This window comes from Ambystoma mexicanum, chromosome 5q, assembly GCF_040938575.1.
Source record: "Ambystoma mexicanum isolate Mex_15411 chromosome 5q, UKY_AmexF1_1, whole genome shotgun sequence".
Taxonomy (NCBI): Eukaryota; Metazoa; Chordata; class Amphibia; order Caudata; family Ambystomatidae; genus Ambystoma; species Ambystoma mexicanum.
The window spans coordinates 640,172,493-640,196,713 of NC_090933.1; the positions used below are offsets into that span (position 1 = coordinate 640,172,493).

Here is a 24,221-nt window from a genome sequence, read left to right on the forward strand (position 1 = left end):
CATTCCTCGTCGGGGAAATCGACAACCCTTCTTGAGTGTCCTCACTTTCAGGCAGGAGTCACGGGTCGTCGAACGTCCGACGGAGAACAGGTGGAGCTACGACGGCGAAGTGGCCACGTCGTTCCTAGCGGTGATCGTTGACGGGGAAGCGTAAACGTCCTGCCAGGAAGAGGCATGTGGGGCACCTCAGTGTCGATAGTTCTGGACCGCAAAGAGTTGAATAACTGTGGCCCAGCAAGGGCATCGAGTCGTCGGCGTCTCTGTGGTCTTTGGGTAGTGGGAAACCCACCGGTGGATGCTCCTCGACGCGTCGACTGTCAGACCTTCTCCAGCAGGATACGGCGGCAACGATGCGGACGAGAGCGTCTTTGGATCAATGAAGTTCTTAGGCAATGGGAGCACAGCGGCTCCAGTCAGCGACGGCGGTCGTCGACAGTGGCGGACAACAGTCCGGGCGCTTCTCCTTGGAGTTCTGCATCAGTCCCTGTATCGGGTCGGCAGCCTGTCGAAGGTCTGTCTACCAGGGAGCTTAGGCAAAGATCAGCTGTGCACAATGGTCCCTCATAGCTCGGGAAGAGGGTGCCTTACCAGGTCCCCTCTGGGTCAGTTCTTGAAGCACAGCAGCTTTCTGATTGCGAAGGAGAGCAACAGCAATTCTTCTCATCCAGCAGGGCTTCAGGATCAAGCTTCAGTTACTCCAGTTACTCGTCATAGTGGACTTCAGTTCTGAACACGATTCCTAGCAGTGAGAGGTCCCCAGATATACTGTTGATCTCCCATTCATTCCGCTGGGTCACACTCAAGCTTCCAATCACGACTACGGGCATTCATGCAGGCAGGCAGCCAATCAGGCACACAAGGTATTCAGGCCATTCACTTTTCTCCAGACACTCACAACAAGTTATGTGTATTGGGACAAGAACCGAGCCATTCAACACTCCAAGCTGCATTCATGCCGGTTTCGGGCAGGGCTGTCTCAACCATTGTGTCAAACACCAGATACTAGACAGCCACAACATAGAATGTATATTCGTCACACACTCCATTCACCCAGGTCCCACCCACAGGCGTTCCCACAACATACGGTTATTGAGAAGGCTCCAGCCAGTCTGGTAGCCACTTCCCCACACTACCATATACAGAACTTCCACCCAACAGCCAGTCAGGGGGAAGGGACAGAGGCAGGGATTCCCGGGACTTCGGGAAGATCAAGGTAACAGGTGATGGAAGGCAAGAGGCCATGGGGGCCATTTTGTCTCCATCAGGAATCTACCAATTCCAATGACAGGGCCTGGGCATCCCAAAATGGAGGACGCTCGGGGCACCAGTCATTTCAGCACGGACCTGCCACCGGCCCGTACCCTGCTCTGTGGGTCAAAACATACACTAGGGGCACAGGGCTGTACCCCTACCCATAGGTGCCATAAGGGTATCCCATGGGTCTGTTCACCAAACCAAAAGAGAGAGAGCTGCACCGCCAGGAGTCCCCATGAACTCCTGTGCAGAAAATACGACAGAACACACGATAAAAAGGCAGTAAAGGACAAGGATACGGAAGCCCTGTCCCTCTGATGCATTTCCAGTATCACAACGTGTATGTACAATATTGTCATTGATATAAATGTGGAGATCCAAAAATGCAATTTCTTGATTATTAATGTGTCTCACCATTTCCAACTATATTTGTGAATTCCATAAATTCAGCAATCGTCCCATTCCAAATTAAAAAAATATCGTCAATGTAATGACACCATCTGAGAACATGTTGTGTTTAAATGTTATTTGATATAGATGTGTTTGCTCAAAATGAGCCATTAACTAATTATCCAAACAAGTGGCATAACAAACCCCCATCGCTATGCTTTTGGTTTGTCGATAATAGTCTCCATTCAAGGTGAAAACGTAGTTATTCATTGTAAAGATTAAAAGTTCTGTCATACATTGTATTTTGGCTTATGTGTTTTGAGTCACGGACATAAGATTTTAAATCAATAACTAGTGGCTGTAGGTACTGGTCCATATATTTTTATGCATTTTCAGTAACCCAGCCTATGCCACTGAGTGTGGGTCTTTTTTACGGTAGATCTTGAAAAGGTTTATGTATTTTTGGCAAAAAATAAATTGTCGGCAAGATAGTTTTATCCTGCCAAAGATATGTCCCATAAAATCCCTTGTCCATGCCAATGTATAATGAGCTGCGTGTACTCCTACAACATTTCTGCTAACAGATTTTTGTTCAGATTGATGTTACACTCAGGTGAATTCAAATGCTTAAGTCCCAGTTTGACATAGTCCTCTCTGTTCAGAATGACAATATTTCCACCTTTGTCTGCTTCTTTTATAACAATCGACTGATCTTGAGATACATTCTTAAGGGTCTCATACGGGGTTGGGCAGGGTGGCAAAAATGCAGTGGTAACGCTATTACTGCCACATTACCGCTCTGCCCAATCCCGAGTTTGCGCGTAAAGTAGGCGGTTTACCTCCAGCTTTTTGAGTTAAATCTCTCCACTTTCCGCCCATTCGCGGCACTGCTACTGCAGTGCTAATACCGCCAGCGGTAATAGCGTTGTTACTGCCCCATAGAGTCCTATGGATTCTTACCACCACCCGGGACCCGGTGCTTGTAGCACCGGACTGAGTTGCAGTAAGGCTATTTGCGTTGGCAGTATCCTTACCGCCAGGATACCGGCCAGGTTGTGATGAGGCCCTTAAGTGCCTTATGTTAATGGTGAGAGTGCCAGCATGCAGATGCCCAAACCGAGAGAATACCCACAAAGCATTACTGTGTGAACTTGGAGATAAGCAAGTAAAACAAAAAAATAATAATTTGAAAGTATTTGTATGCATAAGTGGCTGTGCAAGCTTTTTAATGTGTGTGCATACATATATATGTTTGTGTGATTTGTGAGACTGAGTGGATGTGTGTGGGTGTGTGTGTGTGCGCGCGTGCGTGCATGCGTATGTGCGTGTGTGTGTGCATGTATAAGAGTAAGGCATGTTTGTATTTGGAAACATGCTACATCAAGAAACGTATTAATGGCGACATTAAAATGCTGGTTTATAAATATGTTTTTTTTATTTGTGCAACATCATATATATTGTGAATGCGCAGACTCCTGGAAGTGATTTGCAGTGACCATACTGGCAAAGGTTCAAGAAAGGGATTTACAGTGACTATATTGGCCTAGATTGTGGCCACAACTTTATGAAAGCAATTTACATTGATTGTACTGGCATAGATTGTGCTGCAACATCAAAGTGGGGATTCTGGAATACATTATTGGCATAACTACATAAAATGTTGGCATATGTTTCAGGCAAAGACATCATGGAAATGTTGTAAAATGATCCAGTTGGTGGCACGGTGTCCACTGAACTCTTATAACAAGTTAAAGTGGAGAACAAATTGGACATTGTATGGTGTTTTACCAATTTTTCGCAAAAATAGTGCTGTAAAATACACAATTTCAGCACACCCCCATCCCTCCAAGACTAGGACTCCCGCACTTTTTTGGTCACTGGCGCTAATTCATGGGGAGCAGATAAGAACCCTCTCCTAAAAATAACAATGCCAGTATTCCTTCAAGTGCGACCCACCCCCACTAGCACCAAACGCTGCCTCCACCACTGGAATTTGCATATTAATGTTACTGGCCATGTACAGTGGCAGCTGGTACATTTGGGTGCCAGGCACCATGTTCTGTGCCCTTGCTTCTATGCTAGGTAAAAGATGTAATGTTTAATTGAAAAATGCACATATTTCACCTAGGACAGCATGCAGAACACCCCTGTATGATCATCATGTACATTAAACACGTGTGGTGGTGCAGGCCATCCCAGGAGTCTGGGTCAGAGCCTGCGTATCTTCAATAAGCTTCGAGAGCGCCCTCAGCAAGACTCACTGGGGCCCTCTCATTTTGTGTTATACCACTGTCCCCAAGAACAATCATGTCAAACTCCTGCTGCAGTGCAGGGGCCCTTACTCTAACAGTTTACTAAGGTATATAACCAGCTGCTCCCTTACTAACCCACTCAACATCCATCTTTAAATATACATCCCACACAAGCCAAGCAAACGCACACTGCAACAGCTGGCCACTACCACTTTACTAACTCTGCCATGTCTGAACCAAAACCCAGGAAGTGGTACATTTCATCCATCAACCCTCCACACCACAGCATAGGCGTGCCCAGGGAGTGGGCTAGGGTGGCATGTGCTACCCTCGGAATCTGATTGGCCACCCGCAGGTGGCACCCCATTATCTTAAACTATGATCATTATGTGTGTGTGTGTGTGTGCTTCATGCCACCCCTGCATAAGTCAGTGCCCCACCTGGGCCACCCCAGTCAAAGGAGTCTGGGCACGCCACAGCACTACATTCCACTCTTCGCAAACACCCTACCCCACCCCGGGTCATCCATGCTCACAGGGCAGAATACATTAACAAGCAACCAAGTATAATAACAACTCTTGTTGTTCCCATCTGGGGACACACATCCCATGTGCACTAACCAAACTCTCCCTGGCTGTTCAACCAATATCTGGCACCTCTAGCCCAAAGCATTGCCACTCTCTGCTCCAACTGTGAGTGCTATGCGGATGACACTCAGCTCGTTTTCAGGGTTCCCTCTGCCACCTCTTCTCCTTCTCTCATCTCTGACTGTCTGTCTGCTATCCAGGAGTGGTATGCCGCCAACGATCTCTGCCTTAATGCAATTAAGATGGAGATTCTCCTCATCGGCACACCTGCACCCTCCTTTCCTGTCACCTTTTGGCCGCCCTCCCCTGGCCCTCTTCCTGCTCTCACCTATGAGGCTAAAACCTTGGGGTCATCTTATACTCAACATTCTCCTTTTCTCCTCACATCTATGACATCTCTAAGAAGTCAAACTACCAACTGCACCTCCTCAGAGGTATTCTTCCTTTCCTCTCCTTCCCCCAGAAGCTCTGGTTCTCTCTAGGCTGGACTACTGCAACAACCTCTTTCTAAATCTGCCTGCTTCTACCCTCTGCCCTCTGTAACTCATCCAGAACAGGACTGAGAGACTTGTCCTTGGAACCCAGGGATCTTATCTCTCCAGAAATGAAATCTCTGCATTGGCTCCCAGTGGCTGTTCTGGGGACCTCCAACTCTCTCTTCGTAAATACCTTCCTACTCAAGCTCTTTGCTCCTCCACCTCCAATTCCCTCAGGGTCCATCGCTTCTCCAAACAACGAGTTGGTGGTAGAGCTCTTTCTTCAGCTGGGGCCTCCCTCTGGAACAACCTCCCTGTTTCTCTGAAACTTGAAGAGAACCATCTCCTGTTCCGGAAGCGCCTCAAGACCTTCCTCTTTGCTTCTGCCTTCTCTCTTCCTCTCCCCTGCTGATTTCCTGTCTGATACTGCACTGGTCACCTGGCTACCCTCTGATTTTGGGCCCAGGTCCCTGCCCGCCTAGTTGCACCCGCACTGCCTCCTGGCAACTCTTGCACTTGGGTCTGTATCTGCAACCCTACAGTCCCCCTACCTGCACTTTTGGACACCTCCTGTGTGCACTCACCCTTGCACCTGACACCTGCTGGCCGCACTTGTTATTGTTTTGATCCCATGTACAGCACTGCCCCCTCCCCTGGCACTTTTCCCCTCTCCCTCCCCTTGCGCAAACTCAATGTCAATTGGCCTAGTAAGATTGTTGTCTCTGTCCTCCCTCTGTTCCCCATTCCTTGCCTCGTCAAACCTTGAAACACTTGTGTATAGGCGCATTACAAATGCCATATCATATCATTTAGAATCTTAACACCACACACGCGCACTTGATCTGCATGCATCCACGTGACAGTTTTTGCATCTTATCGTTCCATCTTCTCCCCACTAACTCACCTTCCTCTCTCGTACAGGACTTATCGCAAAGAGGACACCCAAATGGCAGACGTCATGCCACAAGAGCCAGCTACGTTTCCTTGCATTACAGCACTTCACGTAGACATTCGGCCTCATTACGAGTCCGGCGGTAACAGCGGCGGTAAAACCACCTGGTTACCGCCGGACTCATATTACCATTCCGCCTCCGTGATTCCCGGAATTACCGGGGCATTACAACCCCGGTTTTCTGGGAATCACGGAGGCAGAATGGTGTTAATCCCCATTCCCATTGAGTCCTACAGCACTCAATGGGAATGGGGATCATAGAAACACCGGCAGCATCTCGTAATGCTGCCGGTGTTTCCTCGTCCGCCTGCAGGCGGGCGGTGTTAAAACCGCCAGGTCAGACCTGGCGGGAACATCACCTCTCGCCTGCAGGAGTTGTGATCGCCCAGCATGGAAACAACGGTTGCGGCGGGTTTACCGCCACCGTTGTTTCCATACCCGGCGATTTGTAATGAGGCCCATTGTGTTGACCGGGCCTGCCCTTGTCTGTCCGTTTGCGCACCTTGAATGCCTCAGAACTTGTTTTTTTTCTCCTGTGCACACGCCCACCCGGGGAGCTCGAGCACGCCAGAGATTATCGCCTTGATGCGCACACCCCTGAAGTGCTTTCAATAATAAATGACCCCTTTTTTTTCTCCTTCATAATTATGCGGATGTATTTTGAAGCAAAACATCAAATATTAACCTATACGCCATTAGAAGATAGCTGCAGCAGGAATATTTTAGTTGGAAATAGATTCTAAGTCTTGAACGAAAACAAGAATTCAGCTATTTTGCTGCTGCATTCATTATGCTCATAAAAAATGAGGATTTCCGTTATACAAAAAAACGTGCATTTGTCAGAGCTGAAAACTGTCTTAAGCAAAGACAGCACATAAAATAATCACACGTATGACTTTATAGCTCTTGCAGTTTCATTTTCCCTGTTTAGCTTTACCCTACACCCCCTTGCTCCAATGTAAGTAGCGCCTATCATTATAATTTTATAATTATTTTTTTTATAACGCACTTCATACCGAAGAGGTTTCTAAACGCGGACACGGGATTTGAACCTGTGTTGCTCTGTCGTATTGCTTTCAAATTTGAAATATTTTATTTTGTGATATAAACAAACGTTCCAACAAGCAATCAATAATCCACTGGTGAGACATACATGGGCCAATCGATACAGGTTGTCAATTACAAATGAGGCACGAAATGTTAAACTCTAATCAATCAAGAAAGGGAAAAAGAGGAAAAGGAAAAAAGCAGAAAAAAAGAGGATGAGTCAATAAGGAAGTGCACGTAGAAAACAATAGTAATATCAACAGCACAGCTCATGAGCAATCAGAAAACATCCCTCAACACAATCATTTCTATGAACAACATATCAGTGGTCTATACAAAGTATATATTAACCATAGACATCAGGGAACTTCCCCCTTATGCTTTCAAGGCGAGCATGTTGCCGCAGAGCCATACTACCCGTGCCTAGGCACCTGAGGGTGCCTTGTGCTGCCACAAATGCAAACATAAATAAATAAATAACTGTGGCGGCAGCAGGATACGCAGGCGGGCAGCATCTCCAGTGATCTGTATCAGGGCAGCACTTCTTGTACTTGCATTCCCCTAACCTCGTGCTGCCAATAGAGCCATTGCAAATAATGGGGTGCCTGAAATGTAAATGTCATATCAGATTACCAAACTGATCTCAATTTACAAGATTAAGAAAACGAGAGCACAGCCATTCTTATCATTATTATTTAATTCCCATTTAAACAAATAAAAAATGCCTCTTTATTAGAAACAAAATCAATCAAATGCCAAGTGTACAGAATAAACTTATATGAAGCCAGAATGGTGGGCCGCATGGGGGTTTTGCTCGGTATTATTTATAATATTGCAGCACGATTTTCCAAAATGTATATATAGTTATTTGAGTATTTACAGAGAAGAAGGCTGTGACTGTGATTGGAGGGATCAGACCTGCTGGAGGGATGTCCTCTGTCTCTCTCTCCCAAGGTGGGAAGGTGGGGCCCCAACATACAATGACAGGGCCCACGGCACCCAATACTCTGACGGCAACTCCCAAGAGGGAGACTACCTTTGGGGTAGCCAAAGGCAAGGCCCTGGAGGCCCACTGGCACCAGACTGATCAGCTGGAGGACACAGAGCCAGTGAGATTAAAGAGGGTTCAACTCCCCTCCCCCCACCCCCACAGAGCTCCTGATCTAAATAAAGCACTAAAGTCAAACTGCTTTTCATGCTTCAGAGATGGTGGGAAGCTAAACACTTCCAGGGCCTTTAAAAGGGACCCCAGAAATACACGACTCTCTTCATAGGATGGGGAGGTTGATCCACTTTCAGGGGCACCAATCGGTTCAGAGATAATGGTCTGGTGAGCCACCAGGTAATCTATGCACGCCACACGTGCCCCAAACATGTGGTTGCTCAAAAGAATGAGGTACACTTCAGGTTCGCCAGTTTCTTTACTCGTTCAGCGCCTAGAAGCAATGTGGGCGCAGTTGTTACCTGCCCGAGCAAACTGGTCCTGAAGTGGGTGTCCATGGCTTTGAGTAAACTCTGAATTAATTTAACAAACTCGTAATAAATTGGGTCACATGTGTATAGTTACAATCTAGGAGTTTCCAGAGCTGCCGAACCCCAATACCAGGAGACCTGCTACCCATTCTGAGTGCACTGACGTGGAAAGGCCGAATCTGTCTAAATCTTTGCCATAAGGACACTCCAGAGATCAGATACAACTTGCCCAGACCCCCTCATCAGAGTGTGAGACTCCAGGAAGCGAAGAAGATTGACCGGGGGCGATCTGTGTCCTTTGTTGGTGCTGCAGAAAAGGCACCAAAACCGCAGAGTGAGCCAAGAAGTTGCTGAAAGTTGTGCCACAGGTCCTCCCTCGAGACTGCTGCTGAGACACCCCATCTATTGTCCTGCCTCCAGTCATCAGACCAAGGTATCCAGAGGTCGGGTCCAGAGCTACAACATCACGGAGCATCCAGCACAAACATTTTCTTCTAACCTAAGGTACTGTGAGGAAAAAGGTATTGTTTACCTGATTAAAAAGTGCTTGAGTGCACCTGAAGGTGCCCAGGGTCACCCCCACTTACTTCTAACTCAAGCCGCTGCTTGTGTCCTGTTCATTGGAGTCCTTAACAGGTCTCCCTTGTTAATTGTTAACTTGCTGCTTCTATAACACTAGAGACTGGCAGAAATCCACAGGAACTCTTTGTATTCTGCTTTCGGCTGCTTATGAAGACTTTGAGCCCTCTCCGAACTGCCTTTAGCTAGGGTTGCGTGTTGGGATTTAAAAGACTTTTTGGGCAAAGAAACCCTCTCTAAAACCTTGAACCAGGCTAATGTTAAACTAACCATTTTACTCTCTTTAAATTACTTGACTATATGTGTTTGCAGAGTAAATGTATTACCGTATGAACTGTTAAAAACTGCAGGTGAGCATACTAACATGTAATACGATAACATTGTCTTTTCCCTTTCTAACGTTGCTACATATGTAACTGCGAACAAACACAGGTGCCCTTTGAAGTGTATCCCCAAGTATTCCGAAGTGTTCTAGTGTAAACATCTAAAGTATTTAAAGTGGTTCTGGTGTAGATATAATATATCATTTTATATAAATTATAAGTGTAAGAGTTTCTTTTATGTGCATTTCTAACTAGGGTTCAGTGTACTTACCTACAGTTCGCATCTTCCTCTTAAGATAATCCTGACTGCTCTGCCACTCTACCACGGTCCTGAGTTAGTACAGACTGATACTAAGAGTTGGAGATCTTCAAACCACTCGGATAGCTTAGTAAAGTCTTACTACCAGTAGGACTTTTGGAAAACTCCCCTAAAACCCTTTGATTCCTGTTTCCCAGGCCAGCTCCTGTTGGGGTGCTGGCATGCTGGAGAGAGGTGTTGCCTGACCTCACAGAGGAACAAGGATGAGGCATAGCCATCCAGTCTCCTGCCCTGTCACTTAGCAGGACCAGGCTGTCTGACCAGAATACACATAACCCTTTCAAATTTGAGCTGGGCTGACAGTGCTAACACATGTATGATTTAAAATTGATGTGGATGTAATAAGTATGAGATGCAAGCCACCATACCCTAAACATGAGTATGGCTAATATGTAAAGTTTACAACTACCATCAGGACAGTAACTGTCATAGGCATGTAGTTTGGGAAAGGAGGTGCATATCTTAATGGCAGCCAATGTGCTGCAGTGACCTGCCTGTCACTGAAACTGTCAAGAGGGCACCTGTTACCTCGAACCAACTCTGCGCCACTGAAGAACAGGTTCTGCAGATCATGTTGCTGATTCAGCAGGCCACAGGTGAGCACTATATTTCTGGCATGGAGTTTGCTGACAGGGGGTTGGGGCGTCCGGTTAGCAGGTCACCCTTTCTGAGACTGAAATACCTGCATAATGTTATTATCAATACAAATCAAAAAGCTATGGTTTCTACTCTTGGATTCTTCTACCAGAGATTTCATTGCACAACCCCACTAAGTGACTGCAGCTTCTAGAGTACAGCTTGCATAGCCAGATTGATTTGTGTTTCTACCAAACCATTAAATTGCATAGCTATATTTAGTGTACGGCTGCTGCCAGAGCATCCACTGTATATCATGACTGAATTATATGCTTCTAGAGATAGATTCAAAGCATAGTTAGCCTAATTATATTTTTCACCAGTGAATCCCTTGTATAGCCAGAAGAACTGCTGTCACCACCATTGAATCCAATGTATAGCTATTATTGTATTCCTATATACTGTGTTGCGCTTCCAGGTGCCCCAAGAAGTGCACTGCATTGTTATATATTGTGTTCTGCATGTAGGTGTTCCAAACATATATATTTCCGTTCTGCCTCTGGGTGCCCCAGAGCAAAGCACATTGCATTGTTCATACTGTGTCTTGTATCAAGAAGTCCCAGACAAATTAAACCTAGGTGCTCATATATCTAATTGTCCTTAGGGTGAAGTGCACTGATCCATATTGAGCTCTATCCTTCACTTTTGCTCCAGAATAAAGCATATTAACGTCCATCTGTGTTCGTCAACTAGGTACCCTTAAGCTAAAGTGCACAATGCATTCTATTTTGGTCTCTACGACTAAGCATCCTTGAGCTGAAAGGTACAATGCTGTATCATACTAGGCTTGGCATCTAGTTTTCCCATCAAACGGGTATTAAATCTTTCTATTCTAACCAAACAGGCCAAACTACTCTCATTCAGATCTGCCATAGTGCCTGCAGACCATGCAAATGGCAGTTGTGCATGGTACAAATCCCAACAACGTAACAATATGTGTCATCATTGCCACTGTCAAACACTTTCAGGATGCTGGTGCCCAGAATATGTGTCATCATTGCCACTGTGAAACACTTTCAGGATGCTGGTGCCCAGAATATGTGTCATCATTGCCACTGTGAAACACTTTCAGGATGCTGGTGCCCAGAATATGTGTCATCATTGCAACTGTTAAACACTTTCATGATGCTGGTATTCACAGCATATATTAGCACTGCAACTGCAATACACTTTCATCATGCTAACACCCAGACAATATGTCATAATTGCTACAGGAATACACTTTCATGCCACTTGTGCCAACAATGTATGCCACTGTTCCCTGAGCCTGTGCTTCCTCTGCCACCAACCCCCACCTCACTCTGCATGCATGCACTTGCATAAACCACACACAGACAGACAAACACTGAGACACACAACAGACAACCCCTTGCATGTACATATACATATTTAAATACCTGCACACGCAAGGTTTTTATGTATTTATCTGCTTCAACAGCCTGCCTCAGGACTCCACACATCCGCCAGCTCTCCTCGTGTGTCAGGATGTCATCCTGCATACAGGAATCAGGTCAGGGAGAAGTGTGAATCAACACCTTTCCTTCAGTCCTGTGTCCTACACATGCAGTGGGACCATGGTGTTGCTGCCCCTTGAAGCCTGCAATCGCAGTGAAGCACAGGAGCATCCTTTAGCAAAGTTGTCCCTGTGGTACCTCAGCTAGCATGCTCAATGGGTTATGCAATACTGAGGAACTTTGCGTAAATTAAAAGGAATTACATGTTCTTTAGAAAGTTCCTCTCCCTGAATTACAGCAATATTTGTAAGAGATATGCAAGCATGCCTCTAGAGGAATGTATCTGTGCTTTACCTACTTTACATACTGTACTTTATGAATGGGTGATTTACAGTGTTATTGCCTTATACGTGTTCTTAGAAGGTTTGCAACCTAAATAGGTTACTCAGAATTACCAGCTTTTGATTGTTGAGCTATTGTTCAGTACAGGGAATAGTCTGAATGTGAAAAGAATATATAATCTGGATTTACTGAAGAGGATTTTCTGGCAGCTATTCCTGCTTATGCACTTCTTGCTACCGGTAGCAGAACGGATTAGCTCTCAAGCCCAGATATGTCGGTGTACTCTCGAGTACTGCAGGATATGGTGATCTGTGGAAATGAATATGGAATCAGGCTGCCGCAGAGCTAACTCACTTCCATCGATCAGAGCATATTCACTATCACGGGTGAAAATATCAGCACCATTTACACAGACATTCATCTTTTTGCTGCGAAACAAAAGAATGTATATGTTTACTGCAGGGTTGTAGATAGAGACCCTGTAGTTATGGTTAATTTGGGCACCCCAAAAGAAGCTAGGCCCAGTGGCCATTTACGGAGGCTTTGTACAGCTGGGGGGCATGGTGTAGACCACACCCTGGCCCAAGTGGCCGCTGGCCACGGTTTGAGGTCAAAGTTGTATCACAAATGACCTCAGAAATCCACATACAAGGATAATAGGTTTGTGGTTCTTTATTAATATTTTTGGAACAAAAGTGGTTTGAGAAAGCTCGGACAGTTGAAACTAGGGTGTCCCTATGGCTCTCTCGACCTCCCCATGGGCTCCCTCCGCCCTAGCCCAGGTGTTCCTAATCTCCAGAATGTGCCTCTAACTCAAGGTAACCTTTACTATCTAGGTACTCCCTATTCAGGGAGGGAAAACCTAAAGACCATGACCTTTTCTATCATTCGCCCTCTGAGATTTTTCTAAAGGACACTTCTGGTCTGTTTTTACTGCCTGGTGACACCAGGGTTTCTCTTCCAAGCTTTCCCCTTCACTCTCTCTCTTTCTGCCTCTCTCTTTCCCTCTATATCTATCTCCACTCTTCTCCTTCCAAGGACGTCCTTTTCCCTTTTTCTGTCTCTAGCTCCACTCCTTCCCTCTCTCTACCTGCCTTCACTTCCCTCCCCAATATTGCATTTTGTCCTTCTCTGTGCTCCTCACACATGTTCTCTTCTCCTACCCCCCACTCTCTACTCACCATCCCCCACCTATGCCTGTGTCCTGATCCTATTGCACTCTCCCTTTCTACCTTTCCCAAATACCTTCTTCCTGCTTCACTCTGCCATCATCACTAATCTCACTACTGCCCTGCACTCTCTCACCACTCCTACCATACACTATCTCTATCCCTTCCACTCACTCTCACTCCCTCTCAAAATCCCCTACACTTCTCTCCCTCGCTTTCTCTATTTCTCTCTCTTACCTTTCACCATCGCTCATCATACTACATGCAACAGTCACTGTTCTCGCACACAAACAATAGCTTGCCTGAATTCTGTTATAGTTCATTTGTATAGCAGTTTATGTACCATTGGTATGATCTCAAAGTGCTGTGGGTTGAACGCCCTCGGGGACCATGGTCCGTATCAGTTGAAGGAGAATCGGCGTAATGTGCGCAGCACAGGTGGTGGTCTCCGAGTCTGCATTCTCACTGCCGTGAGGCATGTGCAGGAAATTATGTGTGCAGCTAGGCTGATTCTTTTGTGGGGTATAGCTGCATTCTACTAGGCTGTTGAGGTTTTTTATGAGCGATATAGGTTTGTGTGCAGTTAGGCCGAATTGATCGAAGGGTGTAGCTGCATTCTAATGTTTGTTAATGTAAAAGATGAGAGTGAGCATAGTGGCATGAAAGAGTGTCTGTGGTTATCAGCTCTTGGCCGTTGAGGGTATGCTGATTAAGTTTGGACGTATAATAAAGATGCTGCCTAAAATGAATGAAATGAGAAAGGCCTTCCTGGCAACAGGAAAAATAAAATGTACCTACGTGGGCACTTATTGGGGATTTCTGCCTCTTGCTTGAAAGCGACACCTGTCAAATTGTGTTTGCGCCCGAAAGTTGTAAAATGAATGTTTAATAATGTTTAAATAATGTTTAACGAATGTTAAAATAATATATTTTAAAATAATGTTATTTCAAAGCCAGACTTCCTGATAACAACGTACAGTGACATATTTTCTTTCAACCTTTGTAAGACCCACAGAAATGTCATTCCATAAATGCCCATCTTGAATATGTGTTGTGCAGAACACAAGCCTTCTTTGCAAAGGATACCCATGCTGTGTGTGAAATCCTGAGCCCAAAACATTAAGCGCAGCATGACTGTGTTTGCAATGCAGCGTTGAGCGTAAAGAAATGTAAGGTTTAAAGTGTTCCAAGAATGGACCGTGCTACATGGGAAAAGCAGGCCCAGGATTAAAGTAGTTTATTTGCAGTGAATACCGCAGGCCATTTAATCAAAATGCATTCTTTGATTTCTTCATATGTCTTTCCAATGTGAATAGCATATGTAAAGATGATGTTATTACAGAAACATGTTTCAATCTCCATTTGTGGGATGGCGGCCATGTGCTCAGGCAGCTTGTTATCCTTGTGATTTGCTTCAGGTGCTAGTGATTTTTTTTCCTAAGTGGGCTTGGGAGGGTTTCTGTGTCTCGCCTGCTCCCCTGCAGTCCCTTCTCACTCTCAGTTCATTTTCTGTTGCTCCACCATTCCCCTGGGGTCTAGCTGGGGCTGGAGGGTCTCATCTATTTTTGGCAGGAAAGGTCCCAATCCATTCCAGGCCTAGTCTCTATTACATTCCTCTGGCTCTAGTCAGGGCTTTCTTTGTTTTGACCAGGTGCATTCTGGAAGTTTTGGTTCTGAAAAAAGACAAATGAGAAGAGAGGCTGTCGGGCAGAAAGGACAGCTGTACCAGCAGTCAAATACAGTGCACACTCCAGGGGGACGGGGACTTCCTTGCTCTATCTCAGGGGTAGGACTGGTTCTGATATAGGATTGCAGTAGGACTGGTTCTGGTATACATCTTGGTAGGCCACCTACCCCATGTTGGCAGGGTCATGACCCCGACCCGGTCCAGTAGCCGCTGGGGCTATGGTGTGGTGCGGGTCTTGCCACTGTCCTTTCTTCATCAAAGTGAAGCCCCTGGATATGGGCCAAATGGAGGCTCGGGGGGAAAGGTGAGCAGTTCAGTTGAAATTGATGGAGTGGGGAAGTGTCCTTTGGGTGTGAGAATAGAAGGGATGATTTGTAATACCAGCTATGCATCTGACACCCTCACTAAGCCACACTTTCTTCCTTTTTACCCAACTTCCTTCCTAGCTCACATCTCTTACTGTTTATCATTCTCACCTTATCATCCGTTCTATGCTCACAGCCAAAGGGCAGCTTGCCCCCTCCATATCTTTTCATTGTGCCCCTTTTCCCCATTTTTCCTCTCACAGCCTAAGCTCGCCATTTCAACCATGTGTATGTATGGGATTTATAAAGAGTGAACCTATATGGGAAGCAATGGACCATTACACAAAGGGGGGGGGGTTATAGGTGATATTTCTGCATTTTGAAGGTCCCCCAAATCCCCTGAGAATCCAATCCCCCCACCCACCTCCAACCTCTCCCACTCTTGCTGGAGTTTGTAGAAATCAGGGGGTTTCACCCCCCAAAGCGCCCTTTTACTTCCCTGCCACCTCCCTTCGTCACCAAAGTATTCCCTGCAACCCGCGCACCACAGAAACATTTACCCACACACAAACGCACTCATACACACATTTACCTGCTCCCCTGGCCCCTCCCCCTCCTTTCCCTGCCACAAACTTCCCCACTCTTCCCCCACACAGACATACTAACAGACAGACACACATACACACACACAAACACACCCTTCTCCCCCCAAAAAACACTTAAGTGAGACACCACGACTTCCCTCTCCCGCCCAGCTAGGCCTGACAGCCCCTTCATGCGCTTGTGTGCGACACGGCATGGCAGTTCAATTTAGAAAGACTGCTCTGAGCGGTCTCAAATCGGTCTTCCTCAATCATGTCTTTTTTATTTGAAAAAAAAATAAAAAGTCCTTTTCAATCCACACCCAAAGGTGATGCACCAGAATTTACAAGTAAGGTTTAGGAGTAGCAGACGAGCTTGTGTGGGTAGGGGAGCAGGGGAGAGGATGTACTTCGGAGGAGGAGAAATACATTTGAGAGGGGTGATCAAAGCTAGGCGATATGCTCTTTAAAGAGTATATTTTTCAGGTCCTTCCTCAAGTGTAAGTTGAAGTCTGCTCTAGATTTGTTATACATGTATGTATGTTTAGAATTGCACATTCGTATTTATTCATTAAAAACCATTGAAATTCAGTGAACAAGTGTCGTTAAAGGAATGCAGCGATTAAGAATGCATTACAAAAACATGAAAATTCAGTGTAAAACTTTGCTAAAGAGACACAAGTTGGCTTGGCAAAAAATTTGGAAGTTCAGTGAACAAAATGTTAACGGAACGTAATTATTCCAGTGCAGAAACCACAAAACCACAAAAATGTACTGCACTGATCATGAAGCCGCGCTTGATCACGGATAACAAATGGCGTAACCTATGACATCATGGATCACACATAAGTAAGGGGGGTTCTGGGAGTTTCTCTCTATCGGCCTATATCCTGGGTTTGAGTCTCAACCAGATTCTTCAGCTCACCATCCCTTTCATAGTTGAGAAATATCCACTATATATCAGTCTTTGGCCTGCCCATGGGCAGTCTAGCACCGAAATGCCAGGCAATTCCCTTCTGAACAAGAGTACCGACAACAACCACAGACATGTGTTTCGGCCTGGTTGGGCCACGATAGTGAGCTGGAGCTGAGCCTCTCTAAGAACAGTGAGCAAGGGTTCCACGTCTGGAATACCCTAGTAACTTAGGGTGAAAACCCAAAGCTACTTAATATGCATAATTAAGGGGGGGTTCTGGGAGTTTTTCTCTACTAGCCTATATCCTTAGTTTGAGTCTCAACCAGATTCTTTAACTCATCATCCCTTTCACATTTGAAAAATGTCCACTACATATCAGTCTTTGTCCTGCCCAAGGGCAGTCCAGTTCCCGAAATGGCAGGTAATTCTCTTCTGAACAAGAGTACTGACAGCATTGATCACACCACATATGACATCATATGATATCACAGATGTTAGACTCACCACCGTGCAGACTGGCCGGGGCGTTGGCTCAGGACCAGACGAGAGCTGTGCAATGAGTCCAGAATCTTCAGTCACTGCGGTGTTATTCCCAGAAGGAAAAATACCCAGACCGGAATTACTTCTCACTCTGGGAACTATTTTTGGTAATGGACCTTCCCGCTGTTTTAGATAACAGCCAAGATAGTAAATTGCCCAAAAGAGCGGGCATACCCACACCGCTTTCACCAAGCTGTAAAGAAAGGACAAAATATTAGATCAAAAATGGAGGAAGGAATGTAATACAGATCTGCTGCTAGGACCAGTACCTGAAATACAGGTGATAGGTGATTGGTAGTATCTATGAGAAAGAGAATGGAGATTTATATTAGCCAGGGTCAGAGAGAAAAAGCTTGCAGAGAAACAATAAGGGAATTGCCTATTCTTACCCTCTGTATCCTAAAGTAATGCCTAGGTATTGGTAAACAACGGCAGGATAAAATAAGAAAGAGGAAGGTTAGTATGGGGAACTCCCCGGGCAGAACGAGGGCCGATACTAGGTATGGGTTGGTGCAATGTTTACAGCAGAGCATTCGAATTATTGCACTGATCTTCAGATAAGTTTCCAATGTAGAAAGGATGGTGCGTATTGTCCAAGTATGTTGATGGTGAACGATCGCCAAGTATGGTATTGAAAGTAAGTGGATACAGCGGACACAGGGTGTGGAGAATTCTCAGAGAGAAAAGGTACAGTTTCAGTCTTACCAGGTGAGGAGGAGTCTCAGCCAATCAGGATCGCTGATCGGGCAGGGTTATGACTTTCCGTGTGTATGCTGGGTACACGGGACTGCTTAGCTCGAAGACGGGATTCGTGCTGGGCAGGTAGGATGGCGGGCGGGAGGTCGCCTTGAAGTACTCCAGGAAGTGGAGCGCTGAATCATAGTTGGACAGTCCGGGTCTGAAGCCAACGAGTCAAAAGCCAGGTAAACAAGGAGAGACGAGAAGAGTAGTCAAAAAGGATATCCGAGGTCAGTTTCACAAAGGAGTTCGGCAGTAAAGGTATGGAAGTAGTAACGCTAATCAGAAGCACCTAGTCTGGCGTTACGGACACCTTTATGGGAAGGCGAACGGGAACTGAGGGGGCGTGTCGTGCTACTGGCTGGCAACGTAGCAGTCAGCTGATCAGTCGCATGGTTACATGACAACAACCTTTGTTTCCCTGGCAACCTCCAGCGTTGCCAGAAGGGAGCCGTTCTCTGCCGTCTTTGCTCCTGCATAGAAGGATAAAGCAAGGGGCGTAGTGCGGATTGTACCGCAGGTGTGACAACAGATGAGTGAGTATACACTCTATAAGAAAAAGTTGCACTAATCACTAAGGAAACTATCTATAAATTGCCAAGTATCTTAGATGTTCTGTTCAGTGACTGTGAGCTAAATGCCTGTGTGTGTGACCCATTTTCGATCTTCAGACTGTTCCTAGTAGACATTACTGAAGCCAGGTGATTTAACCTTGCCCTTTTTCACAATTCTACTATAATTACTTGATACACACCACCTGGCATCCTAAATATGCCTTGTGGTCGTTCTTTAAGGAGGGTACTATTGAAAGCCCATGGATCATGAAATCTTTTGGAGATTGTACATTATGTATGATATCCGTCTAGAGTACGCATGAAGCATGCTAATAACCACTTTCTCCAGATACCATATTTAACTTTTAGTTTTACTTTGCCACATGCAACCTTTCTCTTTCTGTGAATATGGAAGAATTTTAACCTAAGGAAGACAGAATTATAAAAGGAAGCAATCTGAGCCTCACGCAAGCCTGTGGGGAGAAGCTTTATCCCCAGGCTCTTCACACAAGCGCAAGGGGTCGGGTAGGGGCCCAGGGTGTCTGGCCAGAAGTCAGAGTTCCAGAGAGGGTGGGGATTAGCAGAGACGACCACCAGAATCTCAGTTTTCTCCCCCATTTAATTTCAGAGAGTTTCGAGCCATCCAGCACCCTTATCTCATTTAAACACTCCTTGAGTTTTAAGGGGGGATCAGAGTCCGGGACACTGAGCCAAAAAACCAGCATCATCGGCATACGTATAAAAACGAATGCCATAAGAGGAGATAAGATCAGCAAGTGGCCATAGATATAGATTAAAAAGAAGAAGTGTCAAAGAGGACCCCTGGGGCACTCCACAGGAGACAGAAGTAGGCGCCGAACTATAGGGAAATAAGGAGATGGTCTGTGTGTGTTCTGAGAGGGAGGCGGCAAATCAAGTCAAAGGGGCACCAGACTTCCCTGTCATCTCCAAACGAGGCGGCACAATTAATGATCAATAGTATCAAATGCAGCGGAGAGGTCAGGGAGAATCAAAACTCTGACCTCTCCGAGGTCCTGCAACAGTGCCACATCATCGAAGCGGCCTAAGCCTGCTTGAAATGGATCTAAGTGACCTTCCGTCTCAAGAAACCTGGATAACTGGGCAGTAACAATAACCTCCTTAAGTTTGATGAGGGCAGACAGTAGTGAAATGGGACAGTAACTCTCAGGCACTGCAGAATTAAGCTGGGGCTTTTTTAACAGCAGAGAAACAATAGCATGCTTTAAGGAAGCCGGAATAACCACATATGAGAAAGAGAAATTAAGAGCTGCCGTGAACAGCGCAATGTGCATTGAGATTGAATAAAATGCAGAGGAATAGGATCGGAAGGGGAAGACGATTTAAGTTTGCTTTATAGACAGCTTTATGGACAGTTTCAGTAGTGACAGTTGCAAACTGAAAAAACGATGAGCCACTGGTGAGGGGCGCTCCCAAACACAGAGTTGGCAAAGGCATGCTGGACCCAGTGAATACAATCAAACTCCTGATCCTGGCAGTCTTGTCCAGGAAAAAGGAGCCGATTTGGTCACAGACCTCCTGACAAGGAGAGGGGTCTATCAAAGAGTGGGATGGTACAGAAAGTTCTTTAACTACTTTTAAGTTCACAAGGCGTGCAGGTAGCTGAGATTCTGCGATCCGCATAATGTTGAGACTTAACTGCTTTAATAGCCTTCTGGTAGGCTTGCTTTTATATAGTCTTAGACTCCGAATCCAGGACAAAGCGCCATTTACGTTTGGCGGTCGGGATGCTTATTTTAAGAGTCTACGTTTAGGGGTAAACCAGGGGGCAGCCGGCTTAGTACGGCAGGTGCCCAATTTATCAGGTGCCAGGGTGTCAGCTGTGGACGCCATTGCTTTAATCAAAGCTGTGCATCGATCAGAGGGTCCTTCTTTCGAAGCATTAAGCTTCATAGAAATAGTACTTAAGTGAACTTTCGGTCAGCACACTGCTATTGTGAAATACAGGTACAAGATGTTATTGAAGTTGCCAGGCTTACATTCAGGTCAACCAATCCAAAAGCATGCTCCAAAATGATACAATATCACCTCAGGCAACCCTTCTGCCATCCATGATAGTGGCGTTGCTCATGCAGTGTGTGAGGCAGTGCATTGCAGTGGTGAATGCCTTCAGAATATGCATTCATAGCAAATGCAGAAAGAAAGAGCTAAGTAACGTGCCTCCTGCGATTCATACCACTTTTTATCAGAATCGGAATTAGAGGAAAATGCGTTTGTTACAGTTCATTTGTTTTTTTTGTTTTTTTGCCTTTGAGCGCTTTTGAAAACTCTCTACGAAGGCAATTTGCACATTTCTTCTGCTGTATGCAATTACATTATTGAATGTACATCCTGTTCCCGTTCTTTCGTTATTGTAATCAGCTGAGAGTTGAACATATGTCACTGAGTGCATTCTGGGAGCGATTGTTTATGTTTTGGGGGTGTTGCAAAGCCACACATGCCATCAGTGTGTGAAATGGGTATCATTGCTAAAATCCATGTACAAAATCCTGCTTCTGGGACCAGTGAGTGCGCAATGATGGCCAAGGACTCATGCATAAAAGGACCCATACATGAAAGGACCCATACATGAAAGGGCCCATACATGAAAGGGCCCATACCTGAAAGGGCCCAAATGAGCCCATACATGAAAGGGTCCATACATGAAAGGACCCATACATGAAAGGGCCCAGACATGAAAGGACCCATACATGAAAGGGCCCATACGTGAAAGGACCCATAGATGAAAGGGCCCATACCTGAAAGGGCCCATACATGAAAGGACTCATACATGAAAGGACCCATACGTGAAAGGGCCCATACGTGAAAGGACCCATAGATGAAAGGGTCCATACATGAAAGGACCCATACATGAAAGGGCCCAGACATGAAAGGGCCCATATAGAAGTCTGTAGACCAAGATCCAAAATTTCAGCCCTTTCTTTCCCATTTGATATCACCCCATCGAGGGCTTCTAACAGGATTGTGAAGGGGTGGGGGGTTCGGGGGATATTTTACTCCATATTTGTTCAGATTGGACGAAAGTAATTTTTTTAAGAGATAAATGTTCTTCCAAATGTGGATATTTTTCTGTGATGCCATTTTGAAATCAATATTTCTTTGCACTTAGAAGTTCATATACATTAAGAGCTACGTGTTTGCCTTGAAGTTCCTCTTCAGATCTGGCAATAATATTCAAGCTCCTTACTAAGGCACTGCTCTTCTGGCACCACTAATCCATATAAATCTGCAGGGCTGTGGTCTCTTATTTTTTGGTGGAGTATTTTCACTTCCTTTTTTCGTTTGATGGGATCATTTGCCAATTTTCAAGGGGTAAATGTGGCTGGTACACCATTTACCTGTAGGGCTGAGCCCACCTACGTAGAAAAGAATGTAGGGAGAGACTCTCTTACCAGGACCTCGCGAATCGCTCGAGTGTCTGTGATGAAACGACTACTGCTCTACAGGAGTACAGTGGTGAGCAGTGACCAAACCGCCCATGCAGGCCTCACATTAATACAACCCGGCAGTGATCTCAATCGCAAAGGTGAAACAGGCAGACTCAAGCGAAATACCTCCTTCACCGCTTTTGGAAACGCAGACCGAGGGCGGACTATACTGGTCAGAGACATGTAAAGTGAGCAACCCAAACCGCACTAGTTCAAAGATTCCAAAATAAAAGAATATCCAATCTACGTTCTATAAAATATATTTATACTTTAAACACTCAAGAAATGCAAAAAACGACATTACAAACACCACAAGCAAGAACCCACCCCTGTGGAAAGAACACAGAATATGCAGAACTTGTATGCACTAGCACCCTGTGCCCGTGTACTTGAGCAGGGTGAACAGGCTAGTCATTTTAACAATGACACTTTAAAAGGATATGCTTTGCCGAAACAGGTTCAGGAGTGCTTTCACCTCCAGTGACAACACGGGTTCAAGTGGAGTTGTCAGAGTGCAGGCCACGGTTCACAACAGTTCACCCCCAAGATTGCCTGGGCTTGAAAAAGGGGCACAGCTCTCCTCTGCCTTCAGATGCACCTGTCTCCACCTTTGGAATGGAATGCGCTCCCCACAGGGTCCAGAGATTCCCTCTTCTTGGTTTTCAGGAAAGAATAAAGGAAGGAGTCAAAGACTCTTTCCTTATAAAGATAAATGGCCTCAGGGGATTGGACAAAAGCAAGCCTGCCGTTATGGGTCCAAATCCTGTTGCTGTGACAAGTGACTTTTGCCTTCTTGCATAATACCCAGAGTGCTCTTTTTCACAGCAAGCGGAGGGGGCAGGAAGGGAAGAGAGCTCCACAGAAAAGCAAAATGGCAAAACCCTTCTCAGTTCCCCTCTGTCCACTCTGATAACTCTAACTCTGCCCGCCTCCCAAGCATGTAGCCTCAAGGTGCCTTTTTGTGCAATACCCTGGTGTGAGGCTGGCTTTTGATGTGCAAGTGTATTGAAGTATGGTTCCTAAGAGATCTCCTGGTGAGATTTCCTGGGTTTGAGGGGAGGTGTTACCCTTCCTCTCAGAGAATCAGTGTAGGGCAGCATCCTGCCTTTTGTCTCACTTGCTTAAGTGGAGACAGGCAGGCTAGCCATGAATTCACATAGCTTACCTGAACTCAATGGGTTGACACTTGTAGAGATATCAATTAGTGTGTGAGTTTAATAATTGTCGGTTCTTATAGGTCACCATACGGAAACCAGGTATGGTTTATTTTGAAAGTTACCCTGCCCCCAGACAGATAAAGCAAACATTTATATTTTTGGGATCATAGTTGCAGAGGTTAAATGCTGCCTCTGTCTGCAGTGGCTTTTGGTCACAGTAGCTATCAAGGATGCAAATGTGACGTTTGACACTGTCCTGTGCCACTGGAGAGCAGGTGCTGCAGTTAACAGGAGACTGGTGCAGAAGGGTACATGTTTAGCACTATGCTATTGCCAGGGATCATTTTGAAAGGTGGACTGATTAGTAGATTCCCCCTTCAGAAACACAATTGACTGCATCCTTTTATTATTTAAATACAAATCTAAAAAAGCCAGTGCTTCCACAGCCTTGCCAGATGGAATTCCACCAGAGTGGCATATCCACAGCCTTTACGAGACAATTTCTAATCACCAAGCAACCCTTAGGTTAAATCTCAGGAACAAGAACCATGCTCAAAATGGTAGCAAAACCATCCTCATGTGGTGACAAACACTTATCTACAGAAGGTATCCCCATTGCACCTTCACCCAACCATATCAACCTAAAAGCATTCTAAGTTGTGTACTGATCTCCCAAGTGTCACAAGACTGATGACGAGGACTGTAATGTTTAGTGAGCACTCAAAGGCATGTGGGATGCTGATTATTGTACCACATGCACTGTATTATGTGCTTAACCTTGTGATTGAGATATTAGGACTCGGGTATATACTCACTGAGGATTGATGGAAGCATTGATATGCAAAAGGAGATCTTGAAATATGTTGGCTAGTCTTGGCCACTTTAAAGTATAAAATCAAAAATGGGCTAGTATCCCCTCAATATAAAAATATTTATTTGTATTTATTTAACCTCTGCCTTTGCTAAAAACATAAACTGTGTGGACAATAAAACAAACTAATAAGCAATACATTAAAAAGAAAT

General features: G+C 45.4%; 1 protein-coding gene across 1 annotated transcript in view; it reads left to right on the forward strand.

Moving 5' to 3' along the window:
- CLVS1 (clavesin 1) overlaps positions 1–24,221 on the forward strand; it is a 973,486-nt gene that overhangs the window by 557,082 nt on the left and 392,183 nt on the right. The gene's annotated exons all lie outside the window — the stretch shown is intronic.